Source organism: Cygnus olor, chromosome 4, assembly GCF_009769625.2.
Source record: "Cygnus olor isolate bCygOlo1 chromosome 4, bCygOlo1.pri.v2, whole genome shotgun sequence".
Classification (NCBI taxonomy): Eukaryota; Metazoa; Chordata; class Aves; order Anseriformes; family Anatidae; genus Cygnus; species Cygnus olor.
In genome coordinates this window covers 43,772,275-43,799,285 of record NC_049172.1, presented here as the reverse complement: position 1 = coordinate 43,799,285, position 27,011 = coordinate 43,772,275, and the positions used below count along the sequence as shown (strand labels likewise).

The 27,011-nt window shown below is 40.3% G+C and overlaps 1 long non-coding RNA gene across 1 annotated transcript in view; it reads left to right on the top strand.

The window, feature by feature from the left end:
- The window catches only part of LOC121069875, an 86,516-nt gene that overhangs the window by 27,490 nt on the left and 32,015 nt on the right, over positions 1-27,011 (top strand). Inside the window, exons 2-5 of the long non-coding RNA XR_005819703.1 lie at positions 4,835-5,017; positions 7,514-7,748; positions 17,892-18,826; positions 19,437-19,980. This is a non-coding gene — a long non-coding RNA (uncharacterized LOC121069875). The remainder of the gene's footprint in view (positions 1-4,834; positions 5,018-7,513; positions 7,749-17,891; positions 18,827-19,436; positions 19,981-27,011) is intronic.

Genomic DNA, 27,011 nt, shown 5'->3' with positions numbered 1-27,011 from the left:
AGGTGTGAAAATTTGAGCCAGATACTAAAATAAAGTAGTAGACTTTAGCCACTGGCTTGTAATTTCTACTTTTGTTAGAAGTCTTTACTTCTAATAAGCTTTCTGTGCAAAATGGATGGCTTTGATCAGTCTTCGAGTACCCCAGGGGAAAAGCTCATGACATTTCCAGAAGGAAATGAAACATTACCTCTGTGAAACAACTCCTATTTCAAAAGATTTTGTGATTAAGTGTGGTATAGGTTGGTTTGTTGTTTTTTTTGTTTGTTTGTTTTATTTTCAAAATGTATTTTGACATGAAATTAGCTTCAGGTTTTTATTCTGGTTCTTTTAAAAAGAGATTTAATGCTGACGGGTTGTCCTGTTCCCTTCGTGGTACTGGACTGTAAAACTTTGTCGTTAGTATGAACATCTGGAGATTGAGGCTGTTACAGTTACGTGTGTTTATGGGTGATTCTCTTCCCTTTTTGGTGAGAGGTTTGATTAAAAAAAAAAAAAAATCACGTTCCTCGATCGCAGAGGCAAGTCATTATACCTTTTAAAAGGCAGCTGATATCACCTGATAATAGTAGACATTAAAACCTGTCTTTAAAGAAAAAAAAAAAAACAAGAAAATGTGAAAACTTACTAAGTAGAGGCAAGAAGTAATGGCAGGAGAAAAGGAGTTCCTTCCTGGGAAGGTGCCATTTGTTCAGATGGCAACACCTAGAGGAAGGCACAAGAGGTTTTTTCTGACTTTTTTTAACCCAAGAATCCATTTTCTAGTTCGTAGGAGGTATGAAAATGAGCTATTGAATTTTAGGATTTGTCCTAATATTGCACCTCTTTTCTTCATTTTTGTAGACGTTATGCCAAATTTCTTACTTCAGTAGATGCCAAAAGCATTAGAAGTGACGGTCATGTTGGAACAATTGTGATTCTTCATGTGGAAGATCAAACATGATTCAAATTCTGTAGAAAATACTGAGTAGTAAGAGAACTGTATAGTCTTCAGTGTGCTTTTTTGAAACACCGTGACATACATTATACAAAAGATCGTGGTAGTTGGATTGGTTGTTGGTTGTTTTGTTTTGCTTTGTTTTCTCTTGTTGCATTTATTCCCAAATGAAAAAATATCACTTCTTCAAAAATATGGTTGAGGCTTCAAAATTTGAGTCCACTGCTTTTCCGCTTTAAACCTAGACTTCAACTATGTTGGTAGGTTCATGGAGAAACCCTGTTATTTTGATAGATCCAAATTGATAGTGCACAGGGTAAATAGTAATACAGAAATAGCGTGTAAGGGAAATCTGCATCAAATTTCAGGTGGAGATTTTCACCTTGAATCTTTCAGCGCTTGAAATTTTGTGCATTTGTTTGTGAAATAAGATGTTGCTGCGTATCTCATGCTATTAATGACTGTGATTTCAGGAGAATCATTCAGCTTGTGGAGCACAACATGCAGGTGAGGTATTTTAAGAAGATAATGGAGACAGGTTGTGTCATTTCATAGGCTACATTTTCCAAGGATAGAATCAATGTTCTGAATCAGTTAGGACTATGACATGTAGAGGCTCTCCGCAGCAGTTTTCTCTGCAGCTGCGTTCATGAGCATTACGTAAAAAATAGTTAAAAATATTGGAGTTTTCAGATGCTCTCCCTCGTGTTGCATACACTTTACAGCTTAGGTTACGGTGATATGTAGGGACCCCAGTCAGGGCCCTGTGACCCAGGGCGTTCACAGAGCGGCCGTTCCTGTGGCTTAACGACCAAATGTGAGAGAAGAAAAAAGTGTATGAGTAAAGGGCCAGGGGCTTCTGATTCAGGTAATGATGTAGCTCTAGTACAGTGAAGTGTGCTGTGCTTTCTCGTTTGTTTGTTTGTTTGTTTTCTGTCAGTTACTTTAGGCTAAATAGTTATCCTTGATTTAAGCACCAAGAAAACTGTCTAGAGTTTTGTTTTGTTTAGAATACTCATTTGAAATACCATCTTGTCTTCCCATGCTAAAGCCTGATCTACTAGTACCTCACAAACATCATGTCCCATGTCTGTGGGATTGAGGCAGTGTTCTCTTAGAGTGCAAGAAAAATAACCATTATGACCCCGTTTTCTACCTTTTTAATTAGAAAAAAAAGTTTGTCAGAGTGAACACAGGATACCCTTTGTGGTTTGGGTTATAATTTCATTATTAACAGATGTGATTCATATGTAGAACACAGGGGTTTCCCCCTATGGCGTATGGTATATCCCTGCTTGTGGTAATTCAGGGTTTTTCCTCTCATGCCTGTTCAGTTGGATGCACAGTCTAATGCTTCTTGCTCTCCTAGATGACTGTATAGTAATTTCTTCCGTTCTGTCCAATCCTGACAGGTTTTTGTAGGATTGCCTGGTGAGGTGAACTCTGACTTTAAGCAGGGATGTGGTTTAGAAACTCCCATGTTGTCATTCTAGCTATGACATTGCCTCCCCTGTTACCAGGGGAAGTTGCTGAGTCCTGCTTTAATCTTCCTCGTGAGTACCTGAGAATGAAATTTCACCACTACTTTTTGCAGGAACTTTGTGCCTACTTGTGAATAATCCAGCCCTAATCCTGATCTCACAGAAACCAAGAAGTGCTTTGCATTGATAATTTGCTTCATTGTAATGTACAGCTTTGGACATTTTATCTTAGAAATATCTCCTAATGTTGGCTCTCTTTTTTCCCACTGGAATTGGTGATAAAATAATGCACTTTAGCTTTAACAATAGTAGTAAGGGTGACATGTAGTTCTGAAAAAGCCTACCCCTCTAGAGGAAATCTCCCTTCGTTCCCCAAAAAATCTTGTTACTTTATTACGTTTCACTTTTGGATTGCAAAGGTAAAAATTACAATTTATACACCAGCATGGAGGGTGCGGTTAGTTATCTTGTTTGCAACTTACTGATTTAGCAACTAGGCAGTGATAATGCTAATGTGTAAAATTACTCTGTGTACACTAATGTGTGTACTGATGTGTAAAAGTTTGCGTAATCCTGTAAGCAGCTCTTGAAAGTAGATGTCATTGCTCTGTCTGTCAAGGTCCAAAGTTAAATTCCAGTTCATAGCCCAAGAGGAAGAGAGAGTATGTGATATGAACACTATAGTAATGCATAAAGGGTAAAAAAAAAGTATTGTGTCTCAGAACAGTCTTCAAAGTGACACCTCATACTTGAGATTCATTCGCTGCCTTTAGTTTAAGGGTAGGAGATTTGAGGGTCTGTTGCTGGTCTCTGTTACACTGATTATGTCAGGTTTTGGAAGCTAGTGATAGGAAATCTTTATCAAGGAATTTCATGGGACTTAGAGTGAAGGTAGAGAGCAAAAGTTGGGTTTTCTTGCCTCGCTACCGAAACTCTTCCTATGCAGCATTATCTGGAGAGTGAGTCTGGTTTTGACTACTAGGAGTACTTGCACAATTTTACATCTGTGCAGAATAACGCTGTCCTGAGCGTGCTGTAAGTCTCTCATGTGCCAAGAGTGCTCGTAACAGTGCCTGGTCAGCCAATTGTATATCCACATTCAGACCATTAGCAGGCTTTTGCAAACTGAGATAGTAGTACCTCATCCAGGGACTGTTGACTAGAGGGGCAGTACTGCTACCTTCCCAACCTAGGTCCTCTAGTAACATTCAAGATGTTATTTTTGGAGTGTTTTCTATTATAATGATTTTCCCTACCACTGCTTCTTTATTCTTGTCCTCTTTCTTACTAGTGATTACTGCTTCTGTGGTAATAAAGAGCTCACTAATGGTTATTAAATGTATTCTGGTTTTTATGATCTATTACATGACAGAGTCTGTATAGTCATAGTTTAAAAAGATGGGGAAAAAAGCCAATAATCCAGCAGTCAGATCATAGAGCTAGCAGGCAAGCCTATGTGTCTTCCTTGCAAGGCGCTGTGTTTTTTTCCAGTCCTGTTGATTCACTGGGAGTTTACGTATTCAACACAGGGACCGTGTAATTGATAGCTTATGTCTATTCTACATGTGGTTAGTGCCTAGGGAAAGAAAGGGGAAATCCCTTTGTTAAATGTGAGACTTAATTCTCCAGTTGGTGCATGAGGTATAACAAAGTCTGATATCTGTGAAAATAGGTGTTCAAATCCTACATTCAAAGAAACTGGAGGAATATTTTTATACGATACTGTATATTTTATGGCTGTCTCATAAAGCAGTTTTATTACTGTGCCTCCAAAAACCTTAGCTGTATGTGGCTAAACAAAAATGTCAAAAGATGCCATTTAAATGCCTAAGAAAAATACAAAGAATGAAACCAAGATCCGGGAGAGACAAATTTCTGATGTTAAACAGGAAGCATAAATACTCAGCACAAGTTAGCAAAAGCATAATTAATATTATAGGTGATTAATATTATTATAGACTCGTTAAATTTCTCACACACTTTTTTCTATGGATTAGTCTTTCATTAATGGGGAACTTAAAGTAGGCTAGGCTGTCTAATTTAATGCTGAAACTGGAAACTACAAAAGTGAAAAGAAGTCATTATTCTATGTGGTTGAAACAGCAAGCAAGAATGGGTCTGCCACTTCATAAAATAAGGCCAGCACAAAGTATTGTATTATTTCATGATTGTTTAAATAGTCTTTTTTACCTTAGTGACTATCAGCATGAATCATCAAAAAAAAGCTCTAAGGAAAAAAAATTGGAAAAAAAAACATACTTTGTTGTGAGATTTTAAACAATATTAAAAAAAATAATTCTTTATGTTTAAATTTGCATTGTTTTCAATAATATTTAAAACTGTCCTATAAGAGGAAACTAAAACTCTCCAGTTCCTAAATATCTTAACCTTTTTTTTTTTCCTTTCAATTTATTTCCAGTCTCCCTCTCTGCAGAAATGGTTTAGCACCAAGAAGAAGTTGTATTCTTTTTTGGAGGCCGATGAGTTAGGAAACAAGCTCTTCATATCTTACTTGAAGTGTTCCTTGAGCTTGACTGAGCTAGAGAAGAGAAAATGAGCTATCCTTGGCTGCAGAGGAGAGCAGACTGGGAACGGTAATGGGGTATGTAGTGGAGGGTTGAGGGAGAGCAACTGAGATTGGGAGAGGAAGTGGTGCTCGTGCGGTGGGGAAACAAGACTCGGAGGGATGCCTTCAGGGTGTAGGGCACAGGGTGCGGCAGGAGGCTTGGGGCTCCAAGAAAGGTGAGGGCTTGTGTCTGGGGCCTGCCTTAGGGTGCGGGGAGGCTGGTGGACATAGCTGGGCAGAAGGATGTTACTGAGAAGGGCTCTGGCAGTGGCACAAGGAATCTGGGTTTGAAGACTGAAAAGCTGATCAGCTCTGGCAGCTCCTGGGAGGGGAGGTGCATTAATACTACTAAGTGAACGTAGCCATTCCTCAGAAAATACAGAATTAAAGCCCTTGCAGCATGTCTGCACAGGAAACGCATTGGCAAGCAATAACGTTTGAGTTCTTCTCTTTTTCATGCTAATATTATTTAAATATTCCTCTTTCTATGCAATTCATTATTTGTACAGTAGCATAGAATCCCAAAAATGTTGAGTAATTGGAGAGTACTAATGGCAGGGGGGTTGGACTTAGGTGATCTTTAAGGTTCCTTCCAATCCAAACCGTTCTGTGTTTCTAATATTAAGCTTTTTAAACCATGCTAAAATATGCTTCAGGTAACTGCCATTGTACCAGTGATTAGGAGCTCACAGACTAAATCTTCAGCATGCACACAAGCAGTGACTGTCACTGAAAAGAGTTTGCCTCTTTCTTGTCAATATATACATGCAAAGGCTCAAACATTTATTTTAAATCTGTGTGCATCTGGGCATCCTCTGTACATCAGTGGATGCAGAGAGAAAAGCTCAAGCTCATTGAAAGTGAGTTCAAACTCACTGGATGTGGGAGAACTCCAGATGTACCAAGCAGCGCACTGAAAAGCAGTTCTCTTCCTGCTGTAGGCAACGGGGGCCTCTTACACTGCAGCGCTTGTGAGAATCCTGAATTCTAATTAAAAGTGAAAGGACTTTTACTTGTATTCAGAAACTAGTCTGATGTTTTTTTCCATCCAGAAAATGATTGAAAGTTTGTAAAGAGAAAACAACAAAAGAAAAAATCAGAAAATGAGTAGGCCTTGACTCAATGTTTTATAATATTTAAAAAGTACAGGTACATTAGTCATATTCTCTGAAGGATTTCTTGTAAAGGAGCTTTGCTGTTTGCAAGCTTTTCCTATGATTAACTTTTTAATAAAAGCTTTTTTTTCATTAAGTGAATTGGTACTTTGGAAATTGATAATTATGGAAACTGAAATGATCTGCTCCTGACTTTCAGGGACACTAACTGGTAAGAAGAGCACCTTGCAGAGGAACTGCTTTCTGCTGAGGATGATGAGCCATTGCGCGGTGCTCAGCAAACCTCCAGAGGTGTTGCAGTGCCTGTTCTAGGGCACCACCTACTGGTGCCTCCTCATCTGTCTGCTGAATATGGGTGTCTGTTATATGCAGGGTTTAGTCTGTGTGTTCTCTTTATGGCATGGAGCACCAGCTGTTCTCACTTTAATCAAATCCCAGTGCTTTCAGAGAAGGTGGTTGTCATTACCCCTGATCTTGTACAAACCTGTCCCAGGGCTGCTCCACAGCAAAAAAGTAATGGCTACTGTATTTTCCTGCAGTATGTTTCAGTCATCTCATACGTTGTCTCTGTAGTGTTTTAATGATTTCTAAGTTAATTCCCAAGAGAGGAAGAGAAAAATCAACTCCTTTGCTCCCAGCTTTTCCTGTGAGGAAAAATAACTCTTACCAGATGCAATAGACTTATCTGTGCTATTATGTGTAACAGCTTTTGATGTATTAGCATCTCCAAAAGGTGAGGGATTGTATGCAGAAGACTGCAGCCTGTTACAAGATAGTTACATTACTTACGCTGTGGTGCACCTGCTAACTCACGAATCTGCTGATTTCCTCTCTTTTGTGCTAGAGGGCTGGATATTATAGCAGATAGGAAGGCCAGAGACAGTAGTCTAGAAATCAGTTTGAGAGAGCTTGACAGTCAGAGCCTGCTGCTGAGAATGGGAGAAGTAAATGGAAGCAGAAGAACCCCCATGACACAGGTGTGAGGATGGTAGTTTAAAGGAGTGGTGTAAAGGTGACTGCCATTAACACTTGACTGGGCTGCTTTAGAAAGTCAGCAAAGGGTCCCTGTAAAGCCAACCAAGTGTGCTCCACACTGGAGCATTTCAGCCTGAGATTTCAGGATACGTTATTTTTCATTAACCATTGGATGCTTCCTGAATGTGCGTATCCTTGCTGTGATCCCCTGCTGAGGGGCTACATGCTAAGCTTTGTCTCACAAAGTGTCCTGTTATCTTAGCAGCTCATTGTCAGGTTAGACTTTTAACTAGAGTGACACAGATACACGAAGGGAGAAAATTTCTCCTTGGAATTATAGAATTCTAATTAGATTGTAGTACCAGCCAGGGAAGTTTGAAATTGTGGAACTTGAAATCCCATGTCATAAAAATTTTGTTTCTTGCTTCATATCCACTTACAGGAGTCAAGAAACATGCAGTGCATTTATACCAGGATACCAGTCTGTCAAGCCTGTCTGCAATCTCTGAAATCTAAGAAAACCCTCAGCCTGAGAACTCGTACATGCTTAACACTACAGCCATGGCTGTAGACAGAAACTAGATACCCTCAGGCAGTAAGACATTTTCTCCTTCCACTGGGAGTTAAGCTGCTGCAGTCTATAAGATAGAGGCTTGCACAGGAGCAGTTACCATCAGGTAAGCTTCCCTTTACTGAGCAGTGGGTTACAAAGGGGCAGTTGATGTACAGTATTTTGTTTTGTTGCCTCTACTGAATGCAAGGCCTTCGGACATGACCCTTGTGTGGTAAAAGCATCCAAAACCCATGCCTTGGTTTCTCCCACAGATAATCGTAGAATCATTAGGTTGAAGGAGACCTCTAAGATCATCAGGTCCAACTGCTAACCTAGCACTGCCGTGTCTGTCACTAAACCGTGTCTCTAAGCACCGCATCTACATATCTTTTAAATACCTCTGGGAATGGTGACTTAACCACTTCCCTGGACAGCATGTTCCAATGCTCCACAACCTTTTCAGTGAAGAAATGAGTGAAGCTGATGATCTTGGAATAGTCTTTCCAGAGCCTTTAGATGAAATGGTCCTACCATTAAAGAACAATTAAAGAAACAACTAAATCATATTACTAATTTTTGAGAGTCTCTGGTTTAAGCTTACTATTGTAATGGCAAATAATATGTGAAGTGAGATGTATGACAAGACAGCAGTCCTTCTACCCTTTCCTCCTCCAAAGGCACAAAATGTCACATTGGTTCCTGGTGAGCTGCTGTTCCCTTAACTGACAAGGCTGGGGAGTTTCAGCCAGCACAGCTAACTCGCTGCTCAGCCTCCTCTTGTAGTCTGCTCTGACCAGAAGTGGTGTGTGATGGCATACATCTGTTGAGGCTGCCTCTATGGAGAACGCAATCAATGGAAACAGCAGGGGCAATCCCCATCGGGTTGTTTCCTGAGCCTGCCTTACTAAGCCACTGGCACACTGGTAGTGAGAAAGTCACAAGAGCAATATCTCCATCCAGAGCCTCCTTTGGCCTGCTTGGGACCACCTCCCAGGTTCGTTTAACTTCTAGAGTGGAAATCAATGTAGCTGTAATAGGGACGTCTAAGCAACTTTCTCTTGTCAGGTGAAATTATCCCAGTTTGCTGTATATCTGACACTACTAAGACTTGCTTTTTTGAGAGATGTTGACCATGGTGCTTCTGTTTTGCCAGTGAGAACCTATTCCCTTCATTTAAATCTTGCAGGATAAAATGGGAATTAAAAACCTTAGAGTGCAAAATCAGGAGTAAATAGAGAGTAATTACTAGGAAGGTCGGTTGGTACAGGACAAATAAAAACGTTAAATGGGTCCACCTGGTATTACTTCCACAATACTGATTGAAAGAGGTGGTTAATTTATTCTTCAGTGAGGCACACAGAGGCAGTGTCAGGCACAAGTCAAACGGCGTTAGCAAATTATCATGCTGTGAGTTTAAAACAGATCTTTTGCGTACATAGTGAGAGAAAGTGAATTGGGCATGTATCCTTTGTCCAACTTGCAACACTGAGAGTAAACTACTACTGACAGTGTTCAATAAGATACCTTCATTAAGATGCTAGGGCATAAGGAGGACACAATCCACAAAACAACCACTCTTTCTCAGTTGTGCCTGTTCTGTGAGGCGTGTCAGCATTTGTGTCTTCAGCTCTTCTTAGCCCCTCTTGCTCTTTCTCGCATGTAGTCTAGAGGAGAGGAAGCCTTTGCTGATGGGAATGTAGCACAGATAAAACAGCTGAACGCATAGGAGATCCTGCCTCACAGCGAACAGCGGTTATGCAGAGAGCTGTGGTTTTGATAAAGAAAGAAAAAAATCACTGAAATTGCTGAAAACTTTTAAAATTACAAGCGAGTTTTTCACTAGTTTAAAAGCTGCTTCCCTAAATGTTCTTTCATCTGCTTTTCTTCTTTCTGAGGTGTCGTAATGGCTGCAATGTAATCCTATAATACACATGTTGCTAGATGAGACAAAGCAATATGATATTTTGGATCTCCCAGTGGTTTCCTACTGCTTTTCCTACTGCTCTTATATCGAGATGTGTTAGAAAGCTTGGCAATTTAGCTTTCTCTTAATTTGCCTTCTTAACATTTTCAGGCAGCTCTAGTCACGTGCATGTTACTGTTTTTGTGTTTGATGACTTGGACAGTCTGTTTGGAGGAATCTGAGTATTACAAACATATTTAATACTGTTGAAAAGGGTTTTGTGAGGCTAGGAACACTTCGCATGAATTTCCTTTGGAAATGATTTTTGTATGCCACATTTGAATTCACTTTCAAATGGCAATTTGAATTACACTTGGATGGCTGAGACGAGAACTTACTCTTGGGTAGGTCTGAAAGTGATATTTGGTGTTAGAAATTAAAAGGCTTAGGTACACAAACAAACATCCAATTTGGATTTACAAGCAAGGTCTTAAAACTGTCATCCAATCCACAACTGCAAGTGTGGTAGGGAAGCTGCTGTTCCATGTTTGTTGTGTTGCAAAACAGCTGAAATTGATAAAATGCATGTAAATAAAAAAAATAGAAGTGGGCCACGTCTGGTATGATTTTGGTTATCACAAGTCTGAGTCTGAGATCTAACCACTGTCCGCATTTAGGGACATGTGCTAGAGCCCATCAACATGACTGATTTTTATTTGTATCCATTAACTTGGGTGTGGTGAAAAGGGAAATTTGGAACTCCAAAAACTCAGTAATGTCAAAAGAATTAAAAAAAAATTAAGTTGGTATGTAGCACTGAATTACTGTTTCTGCAACTGTTGTTGCAGTGGGATTCGAAGAGTGTACAATTCAAGTTGGCTCAAAACCATGCTGTTTTGAAAATTCCCCTCTACCAGTATTTCAGTTTACCCCTATAAAAACACATCCCCAGACATTGAGCTTAGAGAGAGAGATCTCCAAAACATCTGCTAGAAATAATTACAGAAATAGGAATGTAATTTCTTGCACTAAGGACTAAGCTGAAAGATCATGTTACTTACTGTATAACACCACTTATAGACTATGTGTGGGCCTGGTGACAGCGCTTAAAGGAAAAATGCTGTTTTTGAAATGACACTGGCTACGTGATGAGTAAAATACTGCCAACTTCATTATTTTTCACGTCATAATATTGATCTTTTTTTGTCCTGTTTATTTACCAGTGTAGTCCTAGCTCTTTAAAGATGCTGTCTAACTAATCAGTATTAATTGTTGGAGAGGCAGTAAAAGAGTGTGCCTGTGACAAGTGAATATGGCACATTCACGTAAATTGTTTAATTATCCGTCTCTAGGGTTAAGAGGATTTGGGGCATGTGTATGCTGCATTATGTGAACTGTGAGATGTTTAGCAAGTCACCTATGTCTGGATAATTTTTGGTACGTGGGCAACATTCAAATAGAACAAGAGAAGGAACCACCATTTTAATCATAGTTTATGACTAAAAGCATAAAATAGTGTTCCATAGGTATAGAGCTATTCATCTGAAGTTTGAAGTAGTTTGAAATATGTTTATGATATATTTTAAAGCATAAATCATCGTTCCTTAACTTGAAAACTGAGCATGAGTTATCCAAAGTCATGTGACTGCTGATATCTGACTTGGTGCTGAAGTGAATTATTTGTGTTGGTGCTTCGTCTTGGTGGAAAATAAGGACATCCGTGGGGGCTGGGAAAACACCTTGGGTGCTTTTGATTGTGAAATGGGTTATTGATGGATTGATACTCATATGGAAACTTTCATGGAGAAGTTTTAAATCAGATTATTATCCATTTTGGTTCTCCCATTGACTTTTCAACCTCCAGCTTGTTTTATTCCATAAAGGGATTTGCTGTTGGTGCTGTTATACCTCAGCTATTCTTCGTTTGACATTCATCACTGTGCCGCCCACTGCATTTTACTTAAAGGGTAAACAAGGTACGTGTATCAGACTGGGAAATTTGCCAGAGCATTGTGTCAACCATGAGATAAAGCTTATGAGAACCAGATAGAACTAGCTGGAAAATAGTTTCCCATCTCACAGAAATGCCATTTTCTCAATTTTAACATTTTTTTCCCCTATGTCACACTGAAATGAAGTTGGACACTTTCAACTATTCTAATTTAAAAAAATGCTGATCAATGGCATTCATTAGCCTGTTAAGTAGGCACCTCCTCAGGGATGTTGGTGGAGCATGTCCAAACACACAAGCCAAATCAAGCAGAACAGGGATTAGACCCCAATTCCAGCAGTCACTTCCCTGTTGAATGCCCCACACCAGAAAGCTGCTGTCTGCTCTGGTGCACTGGCTCTTGTTTTTAACAGAAATTCCACTCTGGACCTGAGAAATGGTTATTGTTGAAAGATTTGTCAAACTGTTTCAACGAAAGTTGCAAAGAAAAGTTTCAGTTTCAACAAATTTGTTATCCTCCAGTGGAAAAACTTTTCACTAAAAAATTCCCAGCCTGTTCTACTTCTGAGTTTGCCTTGTAAAAAGTCTTTTTAAGGAAAGTCTTACTATGACGCAGAACGTTTATGCGTAAGGAGGACAAGTGAGCACTCCTTGAGCTGACTGGGCTCATCTTCTTCTGGATGCTTGATTCTTGATCCCATCCTTTGGCTGCTTGTGCCATTGTACTGCTTCACGTGGTTGTGCAGTTGTCTGGGCCAGGGAAATGAGATGCAGATCAAATGTAGCCTGCCTCCTCACGTTCCTCCAAGCCTCCCACCCAAAAAATGCAACCGTAGTGGGGTTCCTGGGAGGGTAGAACTGGGAACGGATTAAAACCAGCCCTGCTCCAGTTCAGCAGGAGCTTGATGCAGTAAGTAGTTTGTTCTTCAGCACTATTACTGCCAAACCACGTTGTTACTTGGTACTTATTCAGCTGTTTGCAGGGCCATGGTGGAAAGGATCAGTCAAAAAAAAAAAAATACCGCCCAACTAATCCCCCACAAATACTTCATTTTTTTTTCCAAAGGGACCAAGGCTTTTTTTTAATTTGACCCATTTCAGGTTTGAAGAGCAGTGGCACAGATACAGTTGTCCAGCTAAGACAACAATGAAGGGTTGGGATTGAGCGAGTTGAAAGAGGTTAGGGGAGGAACAAGAATTTCTGATGCTTGTGTCTCCAAACAAAACTTGATGATGTACATTTGTCTAAAAATACTGCTGTAAACATAGGAACTGAAAAACCATGGTGGGTAGAGTGTAGCAGCTCTCTGCCTGCCAGAGCGTGGGACCCCGGAAGAGACTGAGCATGCGAGCAGAAACGTTGTGTCCATCAAGGAGGCAGGCAGCAGGTCGATAAGGAATGTTTGGCAGGTACTGTTGGGCTGCAGGCACTAGGTGGGCATTTCAGCAGTGGGCTGACAGCTCCCCGGCCGGAGAGCAGCCGTGCTGTGCCGTGCCAAGGGTGGCCACTGCAGCGCTGAGCACCTTGGAGGCCAGGTTTAGCGCTGACTTGGAGGTGTGTTAACCACTGAGCCCTCCCACACTTCCTGCCCCGGCGCACTGCGTGCCGACTGCGGGCCAGCTGTGTTTCCTTGCAAAAATTAGCACTTGGTTTGGGCAGGCTCTCATGATTGCTGTCAGAGAGAAAATGTGTTAGAAGCTGTTAGAAGGAGAGTGCAGTGCTTCCAGGGATAGCAAAGAGCTCTTTTGGCTTGTTATTCTGTGATTTATATGCATATTTGGTTTTAAGTGCTATTTCTCCTAATCATCCAGTGTGGTATTGATGTTTCAGAGCTTTTGTGAGTGTATTCCAAAATACAGATGGCTTCTGCCATTTTATGATTGTTTAACAGGCTATATTTAGCTGAGAAGCTAGCAATGACAACAGATTCTTTCTAGCTGTTCGGTATCCCAACAGCAAAGGTTTTATGTATTGCTAACACGCCATTTTCACTTTCTTATAAAAGCAGAGTGTGGTGGTGACAGAATAATTTCAGTGCTTTGCTGAACACTGAAGGACCTGTGACTTGGTTGGGCAAGATGTGCTAATGCTATCTCCTATCAGGTGTTAACACAAAATGGTTGTAGATGTCATGCACCAGTAGTTAAACTGATTTTATCTAAGGAGAGAAGGAGGGTAGAGGAAAGAGTGAAAACGAACGGGGAGGGAGTAAACTAGGGCTGGGAAAGAGGTTGATGTGGGAAGAGGAAATAGAAATTACTTAGTAGATAACATTTGAACTGGAGAACTGTCTCTGTGAAAGAGAACACAACAGGGAACCGACAGCAGACTGTCTTAAAACTTCGTAGTGGTATTTCCATGTAGGTTCATGTCTGTTTTCAGTTAAAGTAAACTTGATATCAAGGTATTTTCCACAAAATGAACTTAAAAAAAAAATCAATTTGCAAAAATGAAAAATGTTCGTTCTCATCACAGAATGTGTTTAAGTGGCAGAGTAAATTGTCATGGGCCTTCTGGGTCTCCTGTGTGTTCTTTGCTCACAGAATCCAGGCAGATGGCCTTTAGTTTTCTTGATGTTGCTTGTAATATACCAGCAGTTAAGCCAGATGTTTCTTCCTTCGTTGACGTGTTTACTGGTGTCTTTATATACTCCACTTATTAAGCAGTCTTGAAAAGAGAGATAATAGGTGTCAGAGGCAGCAAAACTGTAGAAAATTCTAGCTTATTTCCTTACAGATGCTACGTATTCCACCTGAATTTAAAATTGGCTTTGCCATTACCAAGTGCACGTTGTCTGAACACAGTATCTCATCCCCTTGTGAAAAGTACTCATAGGATACTACATGAGTCATTAGGAGGAATGTGGACACTTGGTGTCATGCTTATGTGTCTTCTTACATACCTGGCAAAGGCACAGTGCTGGATTCATTAGCTTCAGTTGGCTTTACCATATGCCTCTGATACAGAGTGCATATAAGGCTTTGGGAAGGCCGTCTAATGGCTTTGTGCCTGAATTATTTCCATTTGTAAAATAGGGAATAACAATAATACTGATCAGATTAATTATTTATGAGGTCCTCAAACACAATGACAATATGCTTTAAAAATACCTAATGCATAAAATAACGTTTTCTGTTGTTTTACTCATATTATTCCTTGTTTTTAGCCTATTGCAGTTAATATTTTCTGTGTAGACATTGTCCTCTTAACCCAAGAAAATTATCTTCAGGGCTGATCAGATCTGTTCCACTGAGTTCAGGCCGTTGCAGGTAAATGTTAGATTTTTCTCCTAAGAAGGAGGTACCTGTATCCTGAAGTATCTTAGTTTGTATTGATAAAACCAACTTTGTAACTTTTGGTCATTAATTATTTCTCAGAAATGGGAGCATTGTTGCTCTTTCCAGTAAAGTTATATTTCTGAATATTATTTCCCTACGTTTTGGGGGTTAGAGAGATTAAATTTAAAAAAATATATAATAAAATGTTAAAGGCAGGGAGGGCTGTTTGCCGTTTTCAGTTGCCTGCTGCCCTCTTGTGCCGTGATTTGGTCTTTGCATTTGTATGTTACCACCCATTCAGGCAGTCATAAACTTTGAGTTGCTTCGTGATTTGATGAAATGCTAGATTTGATGTACCAACATCACAAGTTTTTCTGTGTCTTACTCCCTGTAGATACTGTCCTCCATTCAGCCCCTGTCGTACTGTAAACCAGCTCCATCCTTGCCTGCTTTTTCATTAGTTATATCTATATTTGGTTTAAGGTTTTAAGGATGGATGGAGAAGCCTGCACCCTCGTAGTGTTAACACATTTGCCTGATCTATTGTGATAAGCTTGCTATGAAACATCCTATGTCTTCTGTTACATCTGTTTGTAAGTGGTCTCCTTCCTTCTGTGGCTTAAAAATGAAAATGCTTCTGATGTCCTTGTACATAGGTTCTCCTGTGTATGATCCAGTGCTGTTCAGCCTAGAGAAGCAGCTGTGAATTCTTGGCCAAGCTTATTTTTTTCTATGAATTTGCAGTGGTTGATAAACAGCAGTTGAGATAAATAAGGAGTTTAACACTAATGCCTACTGACCCTTTTAAAGTTACGTTCAACTGTTTCTCCATTTTAATAAAATTGTACAGCTTACTCTGTTTTGCATTACACATCGTGTAAATGTCTGAAAATCCTTGAAAACAGAAAGTGGAGGGATCATAACAGAAGGAAGAAAGTGGAGAAAGTATAACCGAAGGAGTAAACTGAAGAAAGTATAACAGAAGGAACAAAGTGAGTTGGAGGTGGAGAACAAATGTGGGAAACAAGAAGAATGAAAGAAGATGGAGAATCAATGATTGGCATGGAGAAGGGACATGAAACAGTGTAGAGAGAGGTTTAAGAATAAGCTCATCTTCAAAAGGTAGAGTGACATAGAAATGACAAAGCTCTTTGCAAAGAAGCTAAAAGGGCAGGAGAAATCCTGATAGGTCGTTATACAGTTAGTGAAGGGGAGCACCGTACTGTGAACACAGCACTGATGTGTTCAGTGTCTTAAAAAAGGGAAAAGAGCAGGAGAAGCTAATGAGGCTAACTGGCGTGGCAAGGAAGGCTGTTGACATCCTTCAGTGAAGAAAAAAGAAAAGAAGATAAAATGGAAGATATAATGTGAAAAAAAAAAAAGAATAAATAACAGGTGCCTACCCCCCAAAGAAAAAAAAAATCTAGCAAAAACTAATACTGAATTGTTTTTTTACTTCTATCAGGAGAAAGAAATGTTCCAAGAGTTTTTAAGATAATGATCAAATACAAAAAAGACTGATAAAAGAAGATGAGACTGCCAAAGGCAAACTAGTTCATTACTTGTGTAGAAGAAGCCAAAAGGTTCACTTTGGAATAAAGTGAGAATGTTGGCAACTTTCTTCATGAGGAAATCAAAAGATCTCTTTGAAACTGAAGTGGCTAAAAAGTGTCTATGGACACTTTAAAACAAACAATAGCAGGCCACTGACAGTATTCACCCAGGAGTTCCCAAGTAGCTGAATTGCTAAGTAGGGTATATAACCTCGCACTTCAAGATGCCATGATATGTGAGAATTGAATGGTGACAAATGGGAAGCCAGTGTTTAAAAGAGCTTCCATGGGGAAACTGGGAAAATTAGCAGATGTTACGAGAAAAAAATTGAATTAGCAGGTATGCGAATAAATGTAATCTGCTTAAGAAGAGTAACCGTGGCTTTAGGAAAGAAAAACCCTACCTTAAAGAATCCATTGGAAATCTTTGACAGAATTAACAGTCGTATGGATAAAGGTGTTTTGACTGCCCTAGTCACTTGGATCCACAAAACTGACAAAAGTATCTCCTGAAAGGTAATAATTCTAAGGCTTGAAAGGAAAATCATTGTATGGCAAGCTATTTGGTTAAAAGGTAGCAAACAGAAGACAGAACTAGATGCAAGGCAATTCTTCTAACAGAGATAACATTGGGAAAGTTCACTTGTGATAGAGTAGTGAGGACAAAGGCAGATCATAAGAAATTCTGGAAAGACTTTGCAAATTTACTGGACAAAGGAACGATGAAATTCAGTGTTGAACGACATAAAGTCATGTGAATGTGTCTGTGCAGGGAAGATCCTTGCTTCTTATGTAAAACAGCAGACTTTGAGCTGCGCATAACCACACATGAATGAAACTTGCAGGTAACCCGATACTTCCACAAAATATTCAGCTCATGGCTCAGGAGCAGCCGGAAGAGCAAGTTAAATATTAGAAATTGAGAAAATAATAGAGAACAGGACAGAAAACATCACTATGCTTACCGCACTTGAGCAAGCAATACATCCTTGTGACAAAGAAGGCCAACAGTGTCCCGGGCCGCATTACAAAGTGTTGCCAGCAGGTCAAGGGAGGCCAGTGTTCCTGTCTGCCTAGCACTGGAGAGGCCACAGCTGCAGTGCCATTTCCAGTTCTGGGCTCCCCGGTAGAAGAGACATGGAGCTACTGGTGAGAGTCCACTGAAGGGCCACAAAGATGAGTAAGGGACTGGAGCACCTTTGTACAGATGAGAGATCTGGGACTGTTGGCCTTCAAAAGAGAAAGCTCAGGCGAACCTTACTACTGTGTAGAAATACCTCATGGGAGGGAATGTAGAAGATAGAGCCATACGCTTCTCAGTAGTGCTCGGTGACAGGCCAGGAAGCAATGGGCACATAATGAAACTATCTGAAAACGAGGAAAACCTCCATTATCCTGAGGGTGGTCAAACACTGCCACAGGTTGTCTGAGGTACTCAGAACATGACTGGACATTATCCTAGGCAGCCTGCTCTACCTGACCCTGCTTCTGGAGGGTTGGATTACATGATCTTAAGAGGTCCCTTCCAACCGAAATGATTCAGTTATTTATTTTTTTTATTTATCTGTATGTTTTGTCCAGATCTTAATACAAAAATGCATGTACCAGACCTGGAAAATGGCGGAAGATCAACAACTATGATCAAAACTAAGGAAAAGCTTCCATAAACGGAGCAATCAAATAGGCTGGAACTTGACACAGAGAAGAGACACCTGAAAGGGGAGTATTCTAGAAGTCTGGTCTGTGTGTGTCAGAGCATGAGTAGATAACAATCCTTTATACATTATCTTTCCCAGAACAGGTAATGGGAGAGTCTGAAATAAAGCTAGTAGCAGCCAAGATGAAATCAAAGGCTCATATGCAATGAGTTAAGCATTGTGTGGAACTTACGCCATGCTGTGCTGTGAATTCAGAGAGGTTTGTATGTTCAAAAGGAACCTGATAAAGCGCTAGAAGTCTATTGAATCTTACTAAGTAGAAAGAAAACGTATCTGGATCAAGAAGTCTGAGCAGAAAATGAAGTCTGGGGAAGCATTATGGGGCATCCTACATCTTAGTTCTGTCTTTGACTTTCCTTAGGGTTAGCTCATGGATTCTGTTGTGTTTAGAAAAGAAACAAAGAAAATGTCCCATGCCAAAGCAGGGAGGAAGCGTAGAGAAGTAGACTTATGGAAAACCAGGTGCTCACAGGACCAAAAAGTGGAAGAAGTGAAGGGGATGGGGATACTAGTGAAAAGTACATAAATGTGAAATATAATAGGAAATGTAAAAATAAGGAGGGTGATGTTGGGCATGGAGTAGAACACTCAAATAATGCTGACTACTCCTCATAGATGTGAGACATCTCAAATTTATTCATTTATAGACTGCTTGGGATATGGCTGGTGAGGAACAAAAATATTTTTTACAGTAATCAGGATCTTTGTGGTGCTGCCTGTGATGGACTGCGTGGCCAAGGCCAGAAGGGAGGACCTGCAACATGATTGGACCTCAGCTGATGGTCTGTAAATAGAAAGGTGAGGGAGAAGTGCATTCAGTACTCTGCAACTGGAGGTGTGTGAAGGGGGACTGCAGCCTGGGGTGCTGAGTGTACATGTGTGTAAGGGCTGCCTCCCATCCTGTGGAAAATTAAGTTGGTCTTGGCAGCCTGCATATGGACGTAAGGTTGGCACAGCAGAAGCTCAGCTAGGAAAGCTACCTCCATGGCCCCAAAGGATGTGCTTGCTCCATCAGAGTGTTTTTGTGCTTTTGCATGTGAAGAGGTTCTACAAAAAAAAAAAAAGTAAATCAGAGGTTTTAAGTAGTATCTTGTGGGTCAGTGGTAAAGAAGTGCTAGTCAGAGAGGACTCCTCCAAGACAATAATGAGTTAGCATCAGTGCACTCTTTGCAGGATGGCGCATTGTGTGTGGGAGAATCTGCAGGGCTTGGAAATGGAAGAGTGAGACCTGGCTTTCATGCAAATTGTGCCCTGCACATCCTTTCTCCAGAAGGAAGTTTAAGTCCTGGTCTAAAGAAGTCCAAAACCTGTCTTCTGGAAGCTGACCAGGGTTATGGGCTGCATTCACAAGCAGTGTCAGAGTGTGGCTCAAACTAGCTGATTAATGACCCATGTTCTCTCTCCAAAGGGAAAGGTAGTGCTGAAGTCTGGTTCTCCTCCACAACTACTCCGAAGTCCTGGCCCCAGTTCATCTGAGTTAGCGGCTGGCGAGAGGTCAGTGGAACTGTGGCAGGGCCGTCTCCTGATGGGTGATGGTGATCTCTGCGGAGGACAGATGCCCTGCCTGCTATCTCCAGCTGCGACACCACACCTCTTGTTGGCATGAATGAAGTTTTTGCTGAAAAGGTGACCTGAGACACCACCATGTGCAGTGGGTGCCTTGGGACCTGTGTCACAAGAAACACGTAGTCAGTGTGTCAACAGGATTGCTCACAAGTCATGCACTTAGTGCCAGCTCCTTCACCTCCCCTCAGAGGAAGGACTTGACAGCGATTGCGGAGAGGTGGCCATGCAAAGAAAGCTGTTATGCCTTTCTTTGCCAGTGTTTGTGTGCTAAATGGAGGGGAGAGAGTACTCCACCAGATAGATGGAAGCTGTCAAAGATGCTCTGGCTCAGGATGACCATGCAAGTCTGGACTGAACAGATCATACGTCATAGCACAGACAGCAAGGTGAGTTTTTCTACAATCTTGTAACTTAGCACTGAGAACATGATAAATATTCAGAGGAAAATTGCGACTTCTCTGTATTCCTTGTAAGATCATTTAAGATGTCCATGTTATTTCTCTTGTGATTTGAAACCAGCGCTTGCTTTTGATCTCTTCAAGTCTCTCGTCAATCAGTCCTTCACCGGTCTGCATGTCATGTGATCAGAATACAGCTTTTGGCATCTAGGAGTAATGTGATGTGACTCAAGATACCTTGAGTAGTGCTTTATCACGTTTCCTATTGTTTGCTATGCGGTTAACCAGTTTGCTGGGGGCAGTTATGAACTGCACTGGAAATAGTGGAAATTTGCAATGCAGTACCAAAGTTGCTTCTTGCTAGTGGTGAGCATGAAGGATTGACTGAAGAGATGACTGTCTTTATGGAAATGGTATTCCCAAATCGGTCGTTGGTGTAACAAGCATTCAGGGGTTGTGCCAACAACTTCTCCCTTACGCTGCTGTGATTGAAGAATCACAGGGGAGGCTGCTGGACATAAGGATGGCAAATTGCATAAAGGCAGGATATGATGAATATTTGGCATTTATGTACATTCAGAAGTAATTATGTACATTCAGAAGTAAGAATCTTATTCCCTTCCAATGACAGTGATAAGAACAGTGAGAATATTCCCTGCTAACCTTTTAAAGCTCCTAATTTAGGAGGATAGTCTTAAACTCAATGTACAGAAAATACAGAGGCAGATGTCCTAGATGATCTCAGTTAATTATGTATGTACGTATAAACTGTTATCTGCTAGCAAGTTGGTACCAGCAATGAGTTTTGAGGACTGCATTGGTATTCTCTTGCCATAGCATACAATCTTTATTGTGATCAGTGTTGCTCCAGAAAAAACGTTTTGGAGATATTCATTCATTTGGAGGGATTATTGTCTCTGTTTTCTTTTATCTGGGAATGCTACTGCCCACAGACCACACTGCAAGTAGCTGCTGAGAAAGAAAGCTTCCATCATAAATGAACAAATTATCCAGCGTGAGTGGAGTAATGCCTGATCTTTAGTGTTTTTAACATCTCTGAAGCCTAGAAAATAGAAACTTTTTTGAGTAATTGTTTGGTTGCGTTCACTCTGGTATTTTTAAACGTGTACTTCATGGTCTTACAACAGTAATGTAATTGGACAAGAAAAGGATGCTGGGAAGTCTTCAGCTGTGTAAGCAGAAATGGGGTAAATAAAATGGGAAGTGAAGAAAATAATTTTCTATGTAGTGCACATCAAAGCATACTGCCATGAGAATGATTCTTTCAGCTCATGTGTTTGTTATGTAGAACTGTTCTGAATTTCCATAAATTATCAACAGGTGGCAGTACAGCAATTCAGATTATTAGTTTAGAGGGAAAAAAGTTTCAGTAGATGTTCTCTTTAAACTTTGTTCCTTTTACAATATGTATCATCAGCACAAGTGAAAAGCAAGAACATTATAGGACAGTCTTGCTTTGTTGCCCCTACCCGACAGCCATTGGGACTATATGCCTATGGGGGTGTTTAACACAAACAAAACCTACTGAGAGAAAGAGTATAGCATGTCTATACAGTACAAACTACCATATTTGAGATGTTCTTAATCTGAAAGAAGGTTCTGACAGCAGTGTCAGTGCACAGATATGTGGGTCAATATGGGCAAAATTGTGCCTAGACTTCTCAGCGGGATTAAATAGTTGAGTTATTCTAGTGTTAGTATGATTGTCTTTGGTTTTGGAGGCTCTTTGGTTCTCTATTGCAGAGCAGATGCCCATACAATGCGTAACGTAAATGTGTTCTCTGCTTGAGCAAATAGTTTCTGAATGTACTGGAAGCCTCAAGTATTGTTGTAAAGCTGTGAGATCTCTTTCAGATTCTGTGATGCCTATGTCATTATAATAGGAGTTAAGAGACCATGAATGAAATATGTTTTAGGAAGATGAGATAGCCTTGCCACAGGACTTCAGGCTATTTGCTTTCCACAATACAGTGCCAAGGTTCTTATTCACACACTGTTGGCTGCACACAGGAGAGACACTTAGTACCTTGGCTACTAATAATATTTCTGAAAAGATAAACTTATATATTTAATCTGTATTTATTTTTCAGTTTCCTTAGACTTTAAAAGCAAATATATATATATATATATATTTAAAATATGGTAACAGCAAAAGGAGGACTAGAGATAACATTGGTCCATTACTTGATGAGGTTGGTCACCTCACAAATAGGGACGTAGGTAAAGCAGAGAAATTTAATGCCGCCTTTGCTTTTCTTCAACACTGATAATGGGCTGTGGAACCCCGGGTACCCTGAGTTTGGAAAACCATGACTCTGGGAACGATAAATTCCCAGCCAATTCTGAACATGTGCAGGATTTGCTGCTCCAGCTGAATGCACATAAGTGTCTGTGGGGCGTGATGGGATTCATCCCAGGCTACTGAAGGAACTGGCTAATGTTATCACAAGACCTCTCTCAGTTATTTTTCCATTGTTTTGGGAATCTGGAGAGGTCCCATTTGACTGGGACACATGTTGCCCCAGTTTTCAAGAAGGGTATGAAAGAAGACCTTGGTAATTACAGGCCTGTCAGTCTCACTTCAGTGCCTGGTAAAATTATGGAGAAGGTTATTCTGGAAGTTAATGAGAAATATTTGAAAGATGATGCAGTCGTTGGTCACAGCCAACATAGGTTCACAAGGCGAACGTCCTATTTAATAAAGTTAATTTCCTTTTATGACAAGGTCACCCATCTTGTTGACCAAGGGAAACAAGTAGATGTGACCTTTTTGGATTTCAGCAAAGCTTTCAATACTGTTTCGTACAGTTTCCTTCTGAACAAAATGTCTGACATATAGCTAGATAAAATCATAATATCACATGTGAACAATTGGCTGACAAATCAGGCTCAAAGGGTTATAGTAAATGGGTTTACATCAGGCTGGCAACCAGTCACTAGTGGGGTTCCCCAGGGCTCCACTTTGTGGCCAGTTCTCTTCAGTGTTTTTATAAATGATCTGAACACAGGACTTGAATGCATACTGACAAAGTTTGCAGATGATACTGAATTAGGAGGAGCTGTTGACTCCCTTATGAGTAGGGAGGCCTTGAAGACTAGCTGTATGGTGAGCAAGTGCCGGATTCTGCATCTGGGACAGGACAATTCTAGATATACATATAGACTGGGAGCTGAGAGGCTGGAGAGCAGCCCCGTGGAAAGGGTTCTGTGGGTCCTGCTTGACAGCAAGTTGAATATGAATCAGCAGCATGCCCTGACAGACAGAAGGGCCAGCTGTGCTCTGGGGTGCACCAGGCTCAGCACCGCCAGCTGGGTGAGGGAAGGAATTGTCCTGCTCTGCTCTGTGCTGTGCAGTCTCACCTCGAGCACTGTGTGCGGTTTGGGGTAAAAAAAACATAGGAAAGGCATAAAACTATTAAAGAATGCCCAAAGGAGGGCTACAAAGATGGTGAAAGGTCTGGAGATCTGAAGATGTGTGAGGAGCAGCTGAGGTCCCTTGGTTTGTTCAGCCCAGAGCAGAGCAGGCTGAGGGGAGGCCTCACGGCGGCCTGCAGCTCCCTCACGAGGGGAGCGGAGGGGCAGGCGCTGAGCTCTGCTCTCTGGGGACGGTGACAGGACCCGAGGGAACGGCATGGAGCTGGGACAGGGGAGGGTCAGGCTGGGTGTTACGAAAAGGTTCTGCACCCAGAGGGTGGTCGGGCACTGGGACAGGCTCCCCAGGGAAGTGGTCACGGCACTGAGCCTGCTGGAGTTCAAGAAGCCTTTGGACAAGGCTCTCTGAAACATAGTCTGATTTTTAGGTAGTCTTCTGTGGAGCCAGGAGTTGGACTTTGATGATCATTGTGGGTCCCTTCTGACTCAGGTCATTCAATGATTCTATGAAATGCCTACTCCAAATGTTTTCTCTGTTATATTTTTTAATGTTGTTATAGCTGTAGAAGAAAATACTGAGACATGTAAGTAAAAATAAAGAATTGTGTATGTTCAAAATTTGATGTTATACCTGAAATAAAAGGATATATGTATATTTGACTCAGATGACTCAGATTTGACTTGTAGCTGACTTGGGTGAATACCAGGATCTCTGACTCCCACTATTTTCTTGTGTGGAAAGGTAGGAGCGATTGCTTGGATTAGACCCAATCCTTTTGCTTTTTCCCTTCAAAGACTTCTACAGGGTGATTTGGGCTTCAAATTCAGGTACCTGCCACCACCGAGTTGTTCAGGAGCCAGCAGGATGCATCTAGTTAATGCAGCACCTTGGGAGTCAGTCTGCTGGCTCTTTTGTGAGAGGAAAATATCTTCTGGGAGGAGCAGAACTGCCTGTCTTCAGGAGACGCGTCATAGCAGCATTGTCCTGCATATCTACTTCTATCCTGGATCAGTTCAAATGTGAAGTTTTATGATACTGTCTTTTCTTGTTTGTTTTGAAGGATTTTTTTCATGAAGAAAAGAAGATCTTTGTTTTTGTTAGTTTTCTGCTTTATTGTTGGATCAAAGTCCATTTCTGTTACATTTTAGCGGAAAAAGCCTTTTTATAAAAGATGAACTATAGCTATCCTTATAAAGCGTGATAGCAGAAAATGCTCGTTTTTTGAGAACTTCAACATATCAAATTGGAATGGAAAAGGAAGAATGTAAATTTTAAAGCAAGAGAAAAGTTAGGGAGAAGAGAGAGAGAAGTGAAAAACAGAGTGGGTTACTTCTAGCATTGTGTTTTGAGGTGTTTCCACTTTTTAATCAGGCAAATGAGGTATTTGAATTGTGTAGACTCGAAACATGAAGTTACTGGATTTTTGTTCATGTCAGTCGAAGGAAATCTCAGTGAAGTGATTGAACGTGCTGTGAGTTTGCCTGAAGGACTTTATTAAGTCTGAAAAGGCAATGTTTAAAAAAGATTCTTAAATGAGAGATGGGCACAATTAAAATAATAATAAAGTAGAATCCCTTCTTCACAATTGAATAGAACAGTTGCTTGTTAATTTTAAATCAGTAAATTAATGTTTACTTTGTGTATTGAAAGCATGGATGTTCTGACAGTACTAAGTGTGCAATCAGAACTTGATGTAGTCAACAAAATTTAAGCTATATGGGCATATGCAGGCTTGTGTGTTGAACACCGTGCTCCCCTGGAAGATACCCTGTAGTGGTGGAGACTTCATATGTAATGGGTAATAAAAATGCCGTATCTTGTGGACTGCCACGTACTCATTACTTTCAAGGGAAGAAAAACATTGTATATCATGTCCTTGATCTGATCTGGCAACATCTATGACAGAGTAGGCTAATAAAGTTCATTGAGTGGTCTTATGAGTTATTGTGAGGGTAGGAATTGCTAGAAGCTCTTTTTAAAAAAAACAACAAAAACGAGAAAATCATATTAGCTAAATTATTTAATATCACAGGCATATAAATAAATCAGACCACATAGTCCTTAGTATGAACATTCCATTCACAAAATGCAATAAATAATTAAATTAAATGAGACAATTAGTATAAAAATAAAGCATCTTCTCAGGAAAAGTATATATTATACAGAGTTGTGTATACCATGCTAAAACACATATTGAAGTGCCTGCAACGGACACTTATGACCAAAATCATAAATACATTGTTAAACCTCCCTGGGAGGTAATGAGCTTTTAGGACTTACTCTGTGTACTCAGCTAAAGAAACATACATCGTTTCTGCAAAGAGTGCAGTTAGTACAAAGAGAGTTCATCTTACAAGTAAAAATACATCAAGATTGTTACAGGTCTGAAATTGTGATAACCAGTCCTTCTGCCATCGTGGGTTCCTCCTGGGGCATCTTCAGTTCCGCCAGAGACCAGTGTTGAACAAGATGATGTCGTCTTGAAGACTGATCTGTCCTTCACTGATTTCACCTTCCTCATTTGGGATTCTAATAGCACACCCCTGAATAATATCTTTCAATCTTTCATAGCTTTGACAAATCAAAAGTTAATACAAGGCCTCAACATCATGCAAGCCTAAGTGTACAGAGATTTCCAGAGTGATTGTGCTAATGCTTCGCAGAAGTGGCGTTAACTAAGATCAACAATGATAATGTTGTGATTAATTTTTTCCAATACATATGTGGACTGGATTATCCAGTAAATGTGGTTCTCTCCAACATCTTGGGACAATTAACCCTCTAAGTTACATTCGTTACAGCTTCTCACTGTTTTTTTTTCAGTCATATGAATAGCATTTTGATTAAGTTGTTCTGCAGGTATAAGAAATGGTCTTAGTTTACAAACGAGTTTAATAATTTAAAAAAAAACAAACAAACCAAGCAACCTTTAACCACTTGGTGTGATAAGATCCAAGATTAAAAACAGGGGAGCAAGTCACTAAACAGAAATAGCTACATTACTTACTTCATTACATGCTGCCTTGTGTACAGAAACCCAACAATTGTTTCAGTGTAGGCAAGAGTAACTAATTAGCTTATGATATTCTGGTGAGGCAATTTTAAAGGCTTTTCTCTAATAAGTTGTCTGTCCCAGGTACAAATGCTCCTTCTCAATGCTTTATAATGATTACTTATAAATATGTCATGTACAATGTTCGTGACAGGGCATGCTAATTCCATTTCACCTGCGCGACAAGAATTCTAAAGGACTTTTTTAGAATATTGGTTTGAATGCACATTGTGAATTACTGGGAAAAACATTTACAAATAAAAATATATACTATATACTTGGTACAAAAATAAAGGTCCTTCCCTAAAATATTGCCCATGAAGTGAATGAGAAGTGCTATTTTATTTGTTGGCTTTCTAGCCAACGACAAAAAAAAATTCAACTACTCTCTCTCATATTTTCCTCAGTTTCTGATCCAAATCAGAAATTCAATTTTTCCTAACTTTCTCTACTTCTCTAAATTCCATTGCAGTAACAGCAGCAGCTTTGCATATTGCTTACCAGTTGGTCATTAAGCAATGTTATGCATAATGAAGTCAGAGAAACAGAGATAAAAGGGTACAGGATACCATT